The sequence below is a fragment of the Peromyscus leucopus genome, chromosome 14, assembly GCF_004664715.2.
Source record: "Peromyscus leucopus breed LL Stock chromosome 14, UCI_PerLeu_2.1, whole genome shotgun sequence".
Lineage (NCBI taxonomy): Eukaryota > Metazoa > Chordata > Mammalia > Rodentia > Cricetidae > Peromyscus > Peromyscus leucopus.
The window spans coordinates 9186558-9199838 of record NC_051075.1 but is presented as its reverse complement, the minus strand read 5'-3'; positions in this window follow the sequence as shown (position 1 = coordinate 9199838).

Genomic DNA, 13281 nt, shown 5'->3' with positions numbered 1-13281 from the left:
CCCATCCTCTAGTGATGCACTTCTCTGATAAAGTCACACCTGCTCCAACAAGGCCACACCTTCTAATAGTGCCACTCCTTATGGACACATGGGAGTTATTTTTAGTCAAACCACCACAGAGACCAATACCATTTCTGTGATTTTATAGATAAATATCTATTCTACCCCCAGCTTCTTTGGCTAAGGAAATATGACCCAACAAAACATTAAGCTATCTCCATTCATGGTACAGATCACTCAGTTGCTGGCCAATTTTCTTATTCCCTCTCTTATGTCAAAGTGATTTATGTCTTTTTTCCAAAGACTCTATTGTTAATAACAGTGAGAATAATGGCATTTCCTTTTAGGCAAATTGTATAAATTGCCAAAACCCACTATGGTTTATTCTAATTTGCAAAAGCTATGACTAATGCTTTGTGAACGTTCCAGCTGAGAACTATGGCAATATGATCTTATTTTCACTATGGGACTGATTGGAGGTCACAGATCAAGGCTTCTGAGACCCAAATATGAGGGCAAAATGTCTTTCAAATCCATCTTTTTATATAAATGTAAGGGTCCATTAGACCTTGACTATTATAAAGTTTTTCTTATCTTGAAGGTAGAATTTAAGGAAGTAGTAGAAAACCTTTCTAGTTCATATTTTATGAAAATCTGGAATTATCATACAAGGCATAACATATTTTATAAAAGTTTAAACAGACAAGAAAAATTTCAAACAATACAAAATATACTTATTTTACTAAAATATTATATACTGAAGGGTAATAGAAGTATAATTACAACATAGCTTAAAAATTCATTTTAAGAGTTTTATGTGGCATGAGGACATCTTTTACCCAAACAAATGTCACGAAGTGATTATAGTCCTTATTACATCCAAAGCATTGAAATGTCAGAGTAATTGACATTACATTGTGCTCTGAGGGGAATAAGATGACATGTTTGGATTTTAACAGACAAAAAGCTTTCTTCCTCTGTCCATCATGGCTTCACACACACACACACACACACACACACACACACACACACACACACACACACACCACACCCCTCCCAGACACCATACACACACTAGACACACACCCATACCATCAGTGCAAAAAAGTATGGAAGACCTGAAAATTATATTACACAGGACACTTTACTTGGGAAATTCATTCTCTTAAAAACTAATTAGTTACTTAATTTAATGTTATGAGAAATTCATGTGTTAGCAAGCCTCAACTCTCTTGTGTTTTGACTCTGCTTTTCTGGCACTTCTGTCATTATCTTCAGCTTACTCATTTCTTTACTCCCAGTTTGAGGACTGGATTTCAGGGTCCTTTTGCCTTTGAGTCCCACTAATTACAGGAGCTCTTTGTGGAATGATGTCATAAATACACTTCCTTGGGGCTCCTCCCCAGGGATTTAACCTTCTATTCCATGTCTCTCTGCATTCGGCGTTCCTGTGCAGACTTGCCTGGTTGCTGTAGCCAAGGCAGCTTTAATCGACTGAAGTTCAGACATGGAAAGAAGGGAGGAGTCATGTACTCATGTGCTTACTTTGAAGGACTTAGAACTCTTTAAAGTGTTCAAATGTAAGGGGCAGAGCATCAAAACAAAGATGATTCTTGAAATCAGTCCAGCAGAGTTTGCCCATTTTCATAGACTAAAATGAGGTAATTATCTCACACACTACTTTAAAAATATATTTCACTTATATTCAAGAGAAATGGTTTTTGCTACATAAAGAGACAGTCTCTCATGCCAATGGAAATAAATTTCACACAGAATCTTTTTGAGAACATATTGTAGTCAATAGGGTTCAAGAGTTTAGAAGAGATCTTCAAGTAGTCTCACAAAAAAATCTGAAAACACAGAGCTATTTTGGCGGAGATGATGGCGGTGGTAGAGGTGGTGGTAGGGCAGATGGTGGACCGCCTACCATCCCCAGTAACAGCCGTTGACTCTCCCCTGTGGCTGCTGAGTGAGCTTTAAGTCAGGATCTGGAAACCGTGTGCTAGTTCAGCCGTTCACTTTACAGAGAAGGGATTAACAGCATAGCAGTTTCAGTGATAATTTTTCATTTTTCCAGGTGATTTTTGGTAGAGATGTTGCTCAAACCCTGAGCTTCTAACTTGCACTAGAATCTCTTTCATGGAACCACATATTTCCTATATGTCTGCCTGCTGGTCATAATATAAATGCTGCTCAATGTTAAGATTATAGATTAATTTTAGAAGATGGATTATTTTCATCTGTCCTTAATTTTCAGATAGTTTATAAACTCTCAACTTCAAAATAATTTATTAGTTTAATTTTTGGGGTTTTTTTTTTTGGGGGGGGAACAATATCCCATGTGGCATAGGTTAGGATAGTCTTGAACTTGTTACGTTGGCTTTGAACACCTGGTCTTCTTAACTTCATCTCCTGAAAGCTGTGATTCAGACATGTGCCATCACATCCAGCTCATTTAATGTTTTAAAGAGCTCCAGCTATTCTAGTTTAAAAACAAAACTCCATAATCAGAATATCTTTTGCTATTCTGAATTAAAATATTTCACAGATGGCAAAGAGAATATAAATTACTCAAAAATAGTTTCTGTATACACCCAAAGCTCAAGTTAGCTCCTGGTTGGCAATTTTTAGTTGATAAAGAACAAAAGTCATACTGTTTTAAGCTCTTTATCCAGTTAGCTGTCTGAAATGGTTTCACAGCTTAGGCCGGGAAGGCTGGCTGAGTAAAGAGAACAATCGCAGAGAAGTTCTGAAGAACTCAGTGTGGAAATGCAAGAAGCCAGGAGAATGTTTGTGACAACTGTGGAATCTGAGTTAAAAATAAAAGGATTGCTAGTGATTCCCTGTTGGCTCAGGGAGTGCCTGCCCAACCCTGGAAGTTATGTCTTTGTTTTCTGTTTTTAGAGGTTTCTAGCCTTGTCCTAAAAAAGAAAGCATCGAATGTCTACAGGAGGGCGGTGGGTCCATCTTCAAAAAGAGCAGCAGAGTGCATAGCTTTGTACGCCTTGTGCTGCTCATCTCCGCGTGGACATTTTTGCCTCTGGGAAAATGAAAGCCTTGTGTTGTTCAACCTTTTCACTACAGAGACAAGGGGGGTTTGCTTGCGGTGTGGATGCCTGCATGCAGGCCTTTCAAAGCAAAGGTTCACTCAGATTTGGGTCCTGTTTGTTTTCTAGGAAAACAGATCCCTAGAGTCTGACAGCACATCCCCTCTCCAATTTCCTCTGAATTATGCTTTCACAAGTCCCTGACTCATTTCTTGCTATCAAGATGTAAACCTTGAGAGCAGCCTCCTCCTCCCTGAGTAGGTGTGATAAAATTTTATGATGACTGCACACGTGTACAAATGCAGGTGCAACCAGAGGAGTCACTGACCCTCGGGGGCAATTCGTGCGCCTGCTCATTCACACGTTGAGCTGCTCATTGCACATTGCTGCCTCACGGCGGACTTCCAGTAAGTAAGGTGAGACGGAAGGCATGTGAGATTACTAGTGTGAGGCTCTATGTCTCTGCAGACATTCCGGAATGCGTAAACATCAGGTGTGAAGTCCACAGACACGGAACAGGAGCAGACAGTGGGACAAACAGAGTGGTGTTCACATTCTTTGTTGCCTTTTCTTTCTAGACATCAACCCCTTTCTAATTACCAATTTTTGTCCTCAGGGATTTTCTCTTTAATGATCTACCAGAGAGACATTAGATCCTGAGCAATTTTTAGTCAACTGTTCTTATTTATATTTTTAGCCAACTATTCTACCTGCCCTGCTCTCTGCTGGAAAGTTGATGAACTATTTTGGATTAAAGAGCTCAAGTGTTGTATATAAACAACGATCAGTATGTGGGATGCATGGGGCATTAGAGTCAAAATCATCAGCTACTGGGTTCAGGGAATCACCTTCTATTGTCTATACAGTGTTTTTGAACTATTTGAGTCTTAAATAATCTTTAAACATAGATAATGATTTATGACTCATAGGATCATTTTGAAGATTAAATGAGAAAATACATGTAAAGGAACAAGTGTTCAAAAAGTTCACTTTTTCAATTTGCAGATAATCACTCATAGTTTGTCAGATGCTGGGCATTCAAGGATTGGGTAGTGAGGATTCTGAGTGCAAAAGATACCCAGGAAGTGAGGCTTTCCTGGGAAAATGCCTTTGTGAAAGTTTCCCATGTTTTGTATGTGAACACATCTGTGTAAGCAGCTGATGTAGATACAGATGTTTGACCACGAGTGCTTTCCTGAGCCTCCATTTGCCTAAACTGGCCTTTGGTCCAGGAAACTGACTCATTCATAAGTTATCTGATGGCTCCTGTATGTCTGCCCTCTGGCTTTCAGGTAGATTCAGCCATTGGGGAATCTACTGCAGGTGATTTGATGCAATCCTTTTTCTTGCTATCTTAAGGTAGATTGCTGAAGGTGGTGTGTTAACAGAGGCAATTGGGCTGCTGTACCTCTGAGCTTCCTGTTGAGTTGGAGAACAGGAAAAGGAATAAGTTGACCTCTCTGCTGGATCCCACAGGGCTTCTTGTACTGTTCTTGGAAGGTCATTTTTCAAAGCGGATGTCACTGGATAACTCTCCTTTTCAGTTCCAGTAACTACCCTTCTCCTTTGTGTTTTTGGACTTAGGATGTGAATGTGTCACCAGCTCAACATTCTCACGTGACAGCACTGGGGATTTTCCTGTACCTGGACTGCTGCGAATAGACTTTTGTGAATAAACCCTCCCCAGACCATCCTCATTTGAGTGTGTCATCTGTTTCTGGTAGGAATCCTGGTTTCTATACCATGTCAACAAAGTTGAATTGGAGAACAACCAATTCCTGTTACACAGGTTCACAAGGTTAGTATACCAGGCTTCCGACGCTCACAATTGTGTTCTCTAGGACAGGTTTTGACTTGAAGTGTGCCTGAATAACAATGTTATTGTTTAAACTTTTTCTATGAGCTTGCTTAATGAGTGCTACTTGGAAAACGGAATCCAAACCCCAAAAAGAAAGATGAGGACTGCCAGAGGAAGGAATACAGTTGTGTGGACTGCATTGTCATTGAGACAGTAAAAGAATATTTGAGGAAGTAAACTCAGATTTCTCTTTATGATTGTGAGCCTTACTTGGAATGAGTGTCACTGCCATTCTCTCTGACTGCTGCCCTGGATGTAAAACTCCCTCATAGCTCTTACACCAGGCTTTGGAAAAGTCCCACTTTGGACTATTAAAACTAAGAGACACCATTAAGACAGTGTTTGCTAATTCTGTGAGTTTAGTCCTTGCTATACTCGGTTCTTTTCTTCCTGGTTTTGGAAAAATTCAATGCATCGGCACTAGTTAGAAGAGATTAAATGATACTAGGGGTCTGGGATGATGGTGGTTGTAATAGTTTTGATGATAACCAGGAGATGAGGTTCTCATCAGGCAAACCTGAAAAGCCCAACGTCTAGACAGGATTGTTTTAGATACATGGTTAAAGAGAAGTATATGTCCCTACTTTTAACAAAGGACCCATCAATGTGCCAAGGCAACATTGAACAAATTGATTTATACTCTCCTCAATGCTTGAACATTTTATTCACACTTGAACTTTGAGTATGTCTCCTACCTCATATTCTTTGGACAACAACAGTTTTAGGATGGGATTGCTCTTTTCTGGCAATCTTCCTTCCTGCTAACACACTGTTCTTATGCCAGGACATGTTTCACAGGGAACTAGCAATACTTTAGATTTTTGCCTTTTGGTTGGCATCACATTGACTGGGTGCCTAACAAATCTAGTACTGTGTACTCATCACACTTTTTTCCTGCAGGGCAAACGATACAGTTATACCACAAATGCGAACCCAGAAGGAGAGGATTAGCTGCCTTACAGCATGGCAAGTAATGCCAGATAATCCGACCAGAAAAGATTAGTCTTTACACGGTGGCTCAGAAATGTTTGTTTTATTAGACGACATAATACTCGTTAAACAGGATGACCTCAGCCACTGTGCTTTGCTGACTATCTATTTCCTAAAATGGTCTTCTTACATTCCCATGAGAAAAATCTCCATTTCATGTTTACTGAGGAAGGATTAAGTTTTTTATTTCTTTAGCTTGATCCCCCATCTTCTTTTTTGTATACTTGTTGTTGATTGATATACATATTTAGATGTTTAAAGAATCTTTAAGAAAATTAGTCTCCTCCCCACCCTCCCTCCCTCCCTTTTTCTCTCCTTCTCTCTCCATTCCTCCTTCCCTCCTTTTATTCTTCCCTTGATTCTTCCTCTCTGTCCTCTCTCACTCCTTTTTCTTTTCTCTTCTGCTGTGGTATGGTCTGTATGTCAAATTGCTCTGATTGGTCAATAAATAAAACACTGATTGGCCAGTAGCCAGGCAGGAAGTATAGGCGGGACTAACAGAGAGGAGAATTGAGAGAACAGGAAGGCGGAGGGAGACACTGCCAGCTGCCACCATGACAAGCAGCATGTGAAGATGCCGGTAAGCCATGAGCCATGTGGCAAAGTATAGATTTATAGAAATGGATTAATTTAAGATATAAGAACTAGACAGCTAGAAGTCTGAGCCATTAGGCCAAACAGTTTAAATAATATAAGTGTCTCTGTGTTTATTTTATAAGTGGGCTGTCAGACTGCTGGGACTTGGCGGGACCTGGAGAGAAAACTCTCCAGCTACAAATGGCGCCCAACATGTTGGCAAGAATTTCCATCTAAAACCTGAGAAAAAAGATTCTAAAACAGAGCTGAAAACAGTTCCTAGTTGTCTCTCTCAAGTTAGCTGCAGCCTGCGTGTTTGAGTTACTATGGTCGGTTCCTGGCGTGCGCGCTCGACCTGCAGTATGGAGAGAATGAGGCCTCTACAAGTGTCATATTAAGCTGGGCCTCTGCAAGTGGCACATTATGAGTTGATGGCTCCCAGAGCTGGTGGAAAATGTACCACAGCCATGTTGGGAAGCTGAAGTGGGTGGAGCCAGGAGCCACAGCACCATTTTAGTCTTAGAATGGTACAGTTTAAAGCAATAGGCTCAAGGTAATATAAAAAATAAGCCACGTAAAGATCCTACCACACAGAGAATCTGGATTATATTCTCTTTGATATTTGTAACTGAAGAAAAACATTTGATTGCAAAAGCTGTTGAGGTGTGCCAAAATATATATTTTAAACGTACCTTGACTTCAAAGTTTGGATATAAAGATATGTTGCTTTGGAAAAGAGGCTTTGCTTTTGTTTCCACAGAAAGCCAGAGGCTATGGATTTGATCCAGATTAAGATACATCAGGTTTGACCAGCCAAGACCCCCCTGAAAGGTCTCTGATGACACCATGGCCCAGATAATCCAACATCCAGAACTGTTTCAAGGCAACTGGCTCAGACGATACACTCTCATGGACTACTCCATAATCCTAAAATTTTCTTTGTGTCCCCATAAGATACAGAGCCCCACTCCAGTAGGAAGTAGTAAGAAAAGCTACGCCCAAATTCCCAAATATGCTAAGCTGGCTTTGGAGATGTGTAAAAGTTAAAACCTTCCTCTTAAAAAAAAAAAAAAAAAAGAAAAAGAAAAAGAAAAAGAAAAGGGGAAGAGCTGTGGGATGGTCTGTATGTCAAATTGCTCTGATTGGTCAATAAATAAAACACTGATTGGCCAGTGGCCAGGCAGGAAGTATAGGCAGGACTAACAGAGAGGAGAAAAGAAAGAACAGGAAGGTGGAGGGAGACACTGCCAGCCACCACTATGACAAGGAGCATGTGAAGATGCCGGTAAGCCACGAGCCATGTGGCAAAGTATAGATTTATGGAAATGGATTAATTTAAGCTATAAGAACAGTTAGCAAGAAGCCTGCCACGGCCATATAGTTTGTAACCAATATAAGTCTCTGTGTTTACTTGTTTGGGTCTGAGCGGCCGTGGGACTGGTGGGTGACAAAGATTTGTCCTGACTGTGGGCAAGGCAGGAAAACTCTAGCTACACTCTTCTTTTTTTCCTTCCTTCCTTCCTTCCTTCCTTCCTTCCTTCCTTCCTTCCTTCCTTCCTTCCTCTGACTGGCCTCAAAATCACCATGTGGGTGACGATGACTGCAAACTTTTCATGCTCCTGACTCCAACCTCCTGAGCACTGGAGTTACAGGCATGAATAGTCATGCATGGTATCTTTTATTATGACCATCTTCATGGTATCCCACGGAGGTTTTGATTTTTTGGGTCACTAGTGGCAAGTAATGTTAGATATCCCTTCATATCTATAGACTTATATATATATATATATATATATATATATATGCTCTCAAAAGAATATATACATATATATATTCTCTCAAAAGAATATATATATATATATATATATATATATTCTCGTATATATTCTTTTGAGAAATGTCTATTAAGATTATTTGTGAATTTTCATTAGGGTATATGTCTTTCTGTTAATGAGTTGTAGGCACCCTTTTTATTTTCTGAATACTAGACCCTTAACAGATACATAATTTACAAATATTATCTCCTATACTCGGTGTTGTTTCTGTTTTTAGCTGCCTGATACAGCAAAAGAGCTTATGAATTTGAGGAAGTTCAGTTTATATACTTTTTCTCTATCACGTACATTTATAATTTTTGGTCATATATTTAAGACTATGACCCATTTTGATTTTATTTTCCTCTAAATGACAAGAGTGTACCCAGTTTCTTTTGTATAAGGAATACCTGCATTTCTACACATGCAAATGAGAACTAAACAAGAAATAGATGCCTTCCTTTAAGATCACTTGAAATCTTCAATTGTCCCTGTATTTAATTTGATATAGAATGAATCAAAAGGCATGAAGAGGAGTCTTTATGTGCCATCTTACCTAATGTATTAAAGCCATTCACAAACATGGTTCTGAGAATGGACTGTCATATAATGGTTTTGCTGATCTGTAGAGTGGAGTCTACACAGGGTCTTAGAGCACAATAGGAATGGGCATCTCACATAACACACTTCCTGGCTTTAGTGCAGAGAATGACTTATTTAGCTTTTCTTGTATTGAGCTCAAAATTCAGAAAGCTTTCTCCAGTTGACAGGCACCAAGCATTACAGTGAACAAGAGTAAAACATAGAGTAAATAATTTTTACTGGTTTGGGAAGATCGATTTACTTAGTTGCTCTTATACTGGCTTGATTTATACTCTCATACTCAGATAGAAAACAAACTAGATTTGAAGAAACCAGACACTACCTTAGAGCCACTGAGAGTGATTCACTGAGTATTATGTATTCATGTCTAGTTGTCTGCATGGATTGCTGAAGGCCACCAGAGGACACAAAGGCATTGTACTTCCATCAGCAATCCATCATAAACCAACCTGGCCTTTGCTTGCTCAATATTCATTTTTAAATAAATATTCTCTCAGTTATTGATGACATTGGCTTCAGAACAAGTTGTGGTCCAATGATTCATTCAATAAACTTGAGCATACACTCATGCATGCACATACCATCAGACAGACACACAACATTGCATTTGCCTATGTCTCTGCCTATCTGATCATCATATTCTTCCTTTTTTCTTTTGAAATGAGTCATAATGTTTTCATCTTGCTTTCACATCTGCTACAACTACAGGGAGAGATTCCATTGTAATTTGTTTTCCTTGGCAGCCATGAAGGTAGGGTGAGGTGGAACTGATGATTATGCTCAAAATACTAGCGCTATGAGGCGATCAGTGTGGACTTCAGCACTCTGGCTCTACTTGATCCCTATACATTTTTTTTAAAGTTATTAAGCACTTTTGCATGCTGTTAAATGATTTTTAACATTTGGGAGGAAAGAAATCAGAAAATCCTAGGAATGGAATCATGATGAGTCTACTCTACTTATTTAAAATGAGTGAAGCGAAGGGTTAAATCAAGACAAAGAACACAGTGGCTTTAAAAGATGATCACAGCCTCTGATGAGAGTCTTGTTCTCCTCTAAAGGTGGTCTATCCCTGGATGGTCTATCCTTCTGTTCAAGGCCAGCCTTCTCTCCTTGGTTCTTGTCCTGCTCCATAGGTGACTTGCCTTATTCTCTTTGAGGACCCTGCTGTTCCGGTTGAGGCTCATGCTCTCCCATTGCTCAGGGATCACTCCAGCCTGGTTCTGTGAGCCAATTTACCTTACCGTGGAAGCTCCTGTTGCTCACACTTTGATTTTCTTAGTCACCAGCTTAATCTGTGAAGTTGATTTGGAGCCAGGGAAGAGAGGAGGAGAGTGCCATGACAAGCCCTTGGAAAAATTATTTTTAGGCAGGTAAATTCTTGTCCTTCATGCAGCCAAGCTTTAAGGTGTAAAACCCCACAGACTAAAAGCTTTGTAAACCACAAGTTGTTTATGAATCCTGACAACTCCAGTAAAAGGCTTTTAGACAAAACTGTGGAGAAACGTTTTTCTTATTGAATGAGTGTCCACATGGGGAGAAATCTTAAAGCACATGCAGACACTGTACTCTAATGTTTCTGGTTGAGAATCTATGATAGACAATGGCTATGCTACCCCTAACCTCCACATTAGTTTCAATTTTGTACGTGTTCTTTTTTTTTTTTAAGATAAGCATAGTTTAATTCTTTTAGTTTGCTTTCTCTGATAGTTTTTGCTTTTCTCAATTGATAATTCACTTAACTTATGGGAAATTAGTTTAGATAGTGCTCTATGAATGTAGATTGCTAACATCTTTAGGAGTAATTTGTTGATATGCATAAAATCTTTAAAAACAGAAACAGGCCAGACAATTGTTAGTTTTAAATTTTATTTTAAGGAAATAAATACTCAAAAATTAGTATCTGATAATATTATCACAGAATTACTAATACAAGTCAGTAAAACTGAAATAGGCTGAAATCTAATACTAGAGAGGTATATTGCAGAGTTCACAATGTCATTCCCTGGAATCTGAGTTATTTGGAATGTACATAGGATTTTGCCAAATAAAAAGTGTGGTGATGTTTTCTTGTATGTTACCCTCACAAAGATTCTATGTGTGAGAATCCCCTTTTGAACCACACACTCACAGTCCGAGGTGTCCTGCATTTAAGAAACAGTGTTGGCTTTGTTAGATCTAGATTCCCTTTTCCTCAAATTGGAAGAGTTTTCAGAAACCTTGAAAAGCAGTGTTAAATAATTCGTGTTCAATACATAAACACAATTTGTCATTAGTCAGTACTTAGCATACAATTAAATAAAACACACTTATCATTGAGAGTCTTAGAAATACGGTTATATTAGATATAATTCTATGTGTATATATTATATATTTATGCATTATATAATACATGTAATACATATGACATATATATGTTAAGTGAAACAAGAATATATAGAATTGTAACCATTTTGCCAAATATTTATGTGTGTATGAAAATTTCATGGGAATATTCTGCAAAGATATATTCACAGGTTATTATGGTAGAGGAATTGTGAATGATATAGCTTACATTTATTACTTTTTAAAAATTTTGCCCAAGGGAAATACTATTTTATAGCAGTACAAAATATTTACATTAGAAAGGATGTCTGGGGAGTAATTTCCTTCAGAGGCCCCAAATTTCCATATTAGAATTTAAAACTATTTTGAATGGCAGTAACATTTCTAGAATAATAAAGATACAACACAGTAAAGTATACTTAAAATAGACTGAACAGATTTATATACACAGTACTGATGTACTTTAAAAAATCTAAACAAATACTACATTGAGTTTTTGCTTCATGCATACTTTAATTATTGATCTTGCATTAAAAATTAATGATGAAAAAATAATTTTATAAAAAAAACATCAATTTACCTTGGCTTTGAATGATCAGAAAAAATACCTCTTCCCACTTTATTAAGCCAAATGGTGCCATTGTGATGATTACTAACTCATTAAGTCCTCATCTTTGCCTGTTCATTACTCAGTCAACGGGTCTGAATGACTTTGCTTTGGTTCAAAGTGCACAGCCGACCTTCGAGCCCTGGTGTGCTTGGCAAGCAAGCTTCCTCACAACGTTGTTCTTTGATCCTGTCCTCTGTTCTCTTGGCCAAATCCCTGTCTTCCTCTCATAGTCCATCAAGCTTATTCCGTATAGGTGTCCTTTGATGTCCAAGGCAAAACAAGAATTTGAAAAAATGACTTTTCAACATCTGAGTTTTGTTTCAAAAATATTTCCTCCATTCTATTCTGATGAGTTTTCCTAGGGACTAAATGTGTATCAGAGCTCAGATTACAATGTATCCCAATAAGTATCTACCTTATGATACCTTAACAATGCATCCTAGGATAATCTATGGTGGAAAGAATAGGAAGGAGAGATGAGAGTGGGTTGGTCTATCTATAATCTATCTATCTATCTATCTATCTATCTATCTATCTATCTATCTATCTATCATCTATTATATCCCATCATCTATTTATATGTCTATTTTATAGACATATAGTATAGTTTCTAAATATGTATTCTACAAAAGTAGTAGAAAAAATGTATTTGCTGAGGTAAATTCATAGACAAAATAGGGAAAGAATCCATATTCCTTTTTTAAAAATTCCTTATCATGTTGAAAATCAACTTCTTTTTTTCTTAACAGATGGTAGCTTTATTTCATTATTTTTGCCACTGTTGATTTATTTTGTTTTTATCCCAGATTATTTCACTTTGAACTACAGAAAAGCAACAAATACCTATAAAGAACCATTTTATAATGTGTTTATTTGTAACTGTAATGGTTACCAAAAGTTTGAAAAAACAATTCTTAATTTTGATATGAGGAACTGTTTGAACTTATTTACAGCACACTGCAAAGCAAAGATGATTCTAATAGCTCCTTTTCCTCATTACTTGCCCTTTCTTCATTCCCACAGAAGGAAACATGTCAGACATTCAACTGCCCATAGGTGGAAAGGCCATGGATCTGTCCTTAACCACTATAATTCCTAACTCGATTCCAAATCTTTATACCCACAGGCAAGTATTGTTCTCAACCCTCACCAAAGATGTTCCCTTTGCAACACCTGGAGACAGACCACAACTGATCAAAATGCACAGAACAAGTGATCGTGGGCTGCCCAACCCCAGTGGACACATCTGCAACACAAACCCTACACCGAGGCTCAGGGAAAACCTTGGAAGAGAGGACAGGACTATTTTAAGCGTCAGAGGCCCAGGCTGCTTGCTGCTCAGTATAGTGTCCCCTAGGCATGAAGGGGAAAATGAACTCATGAAATCTCAACAATATGATTGCCTGAACAAAAGTGGTGTAATGGAAGTACCAGTTGACATGGCAACACGGACTGGGA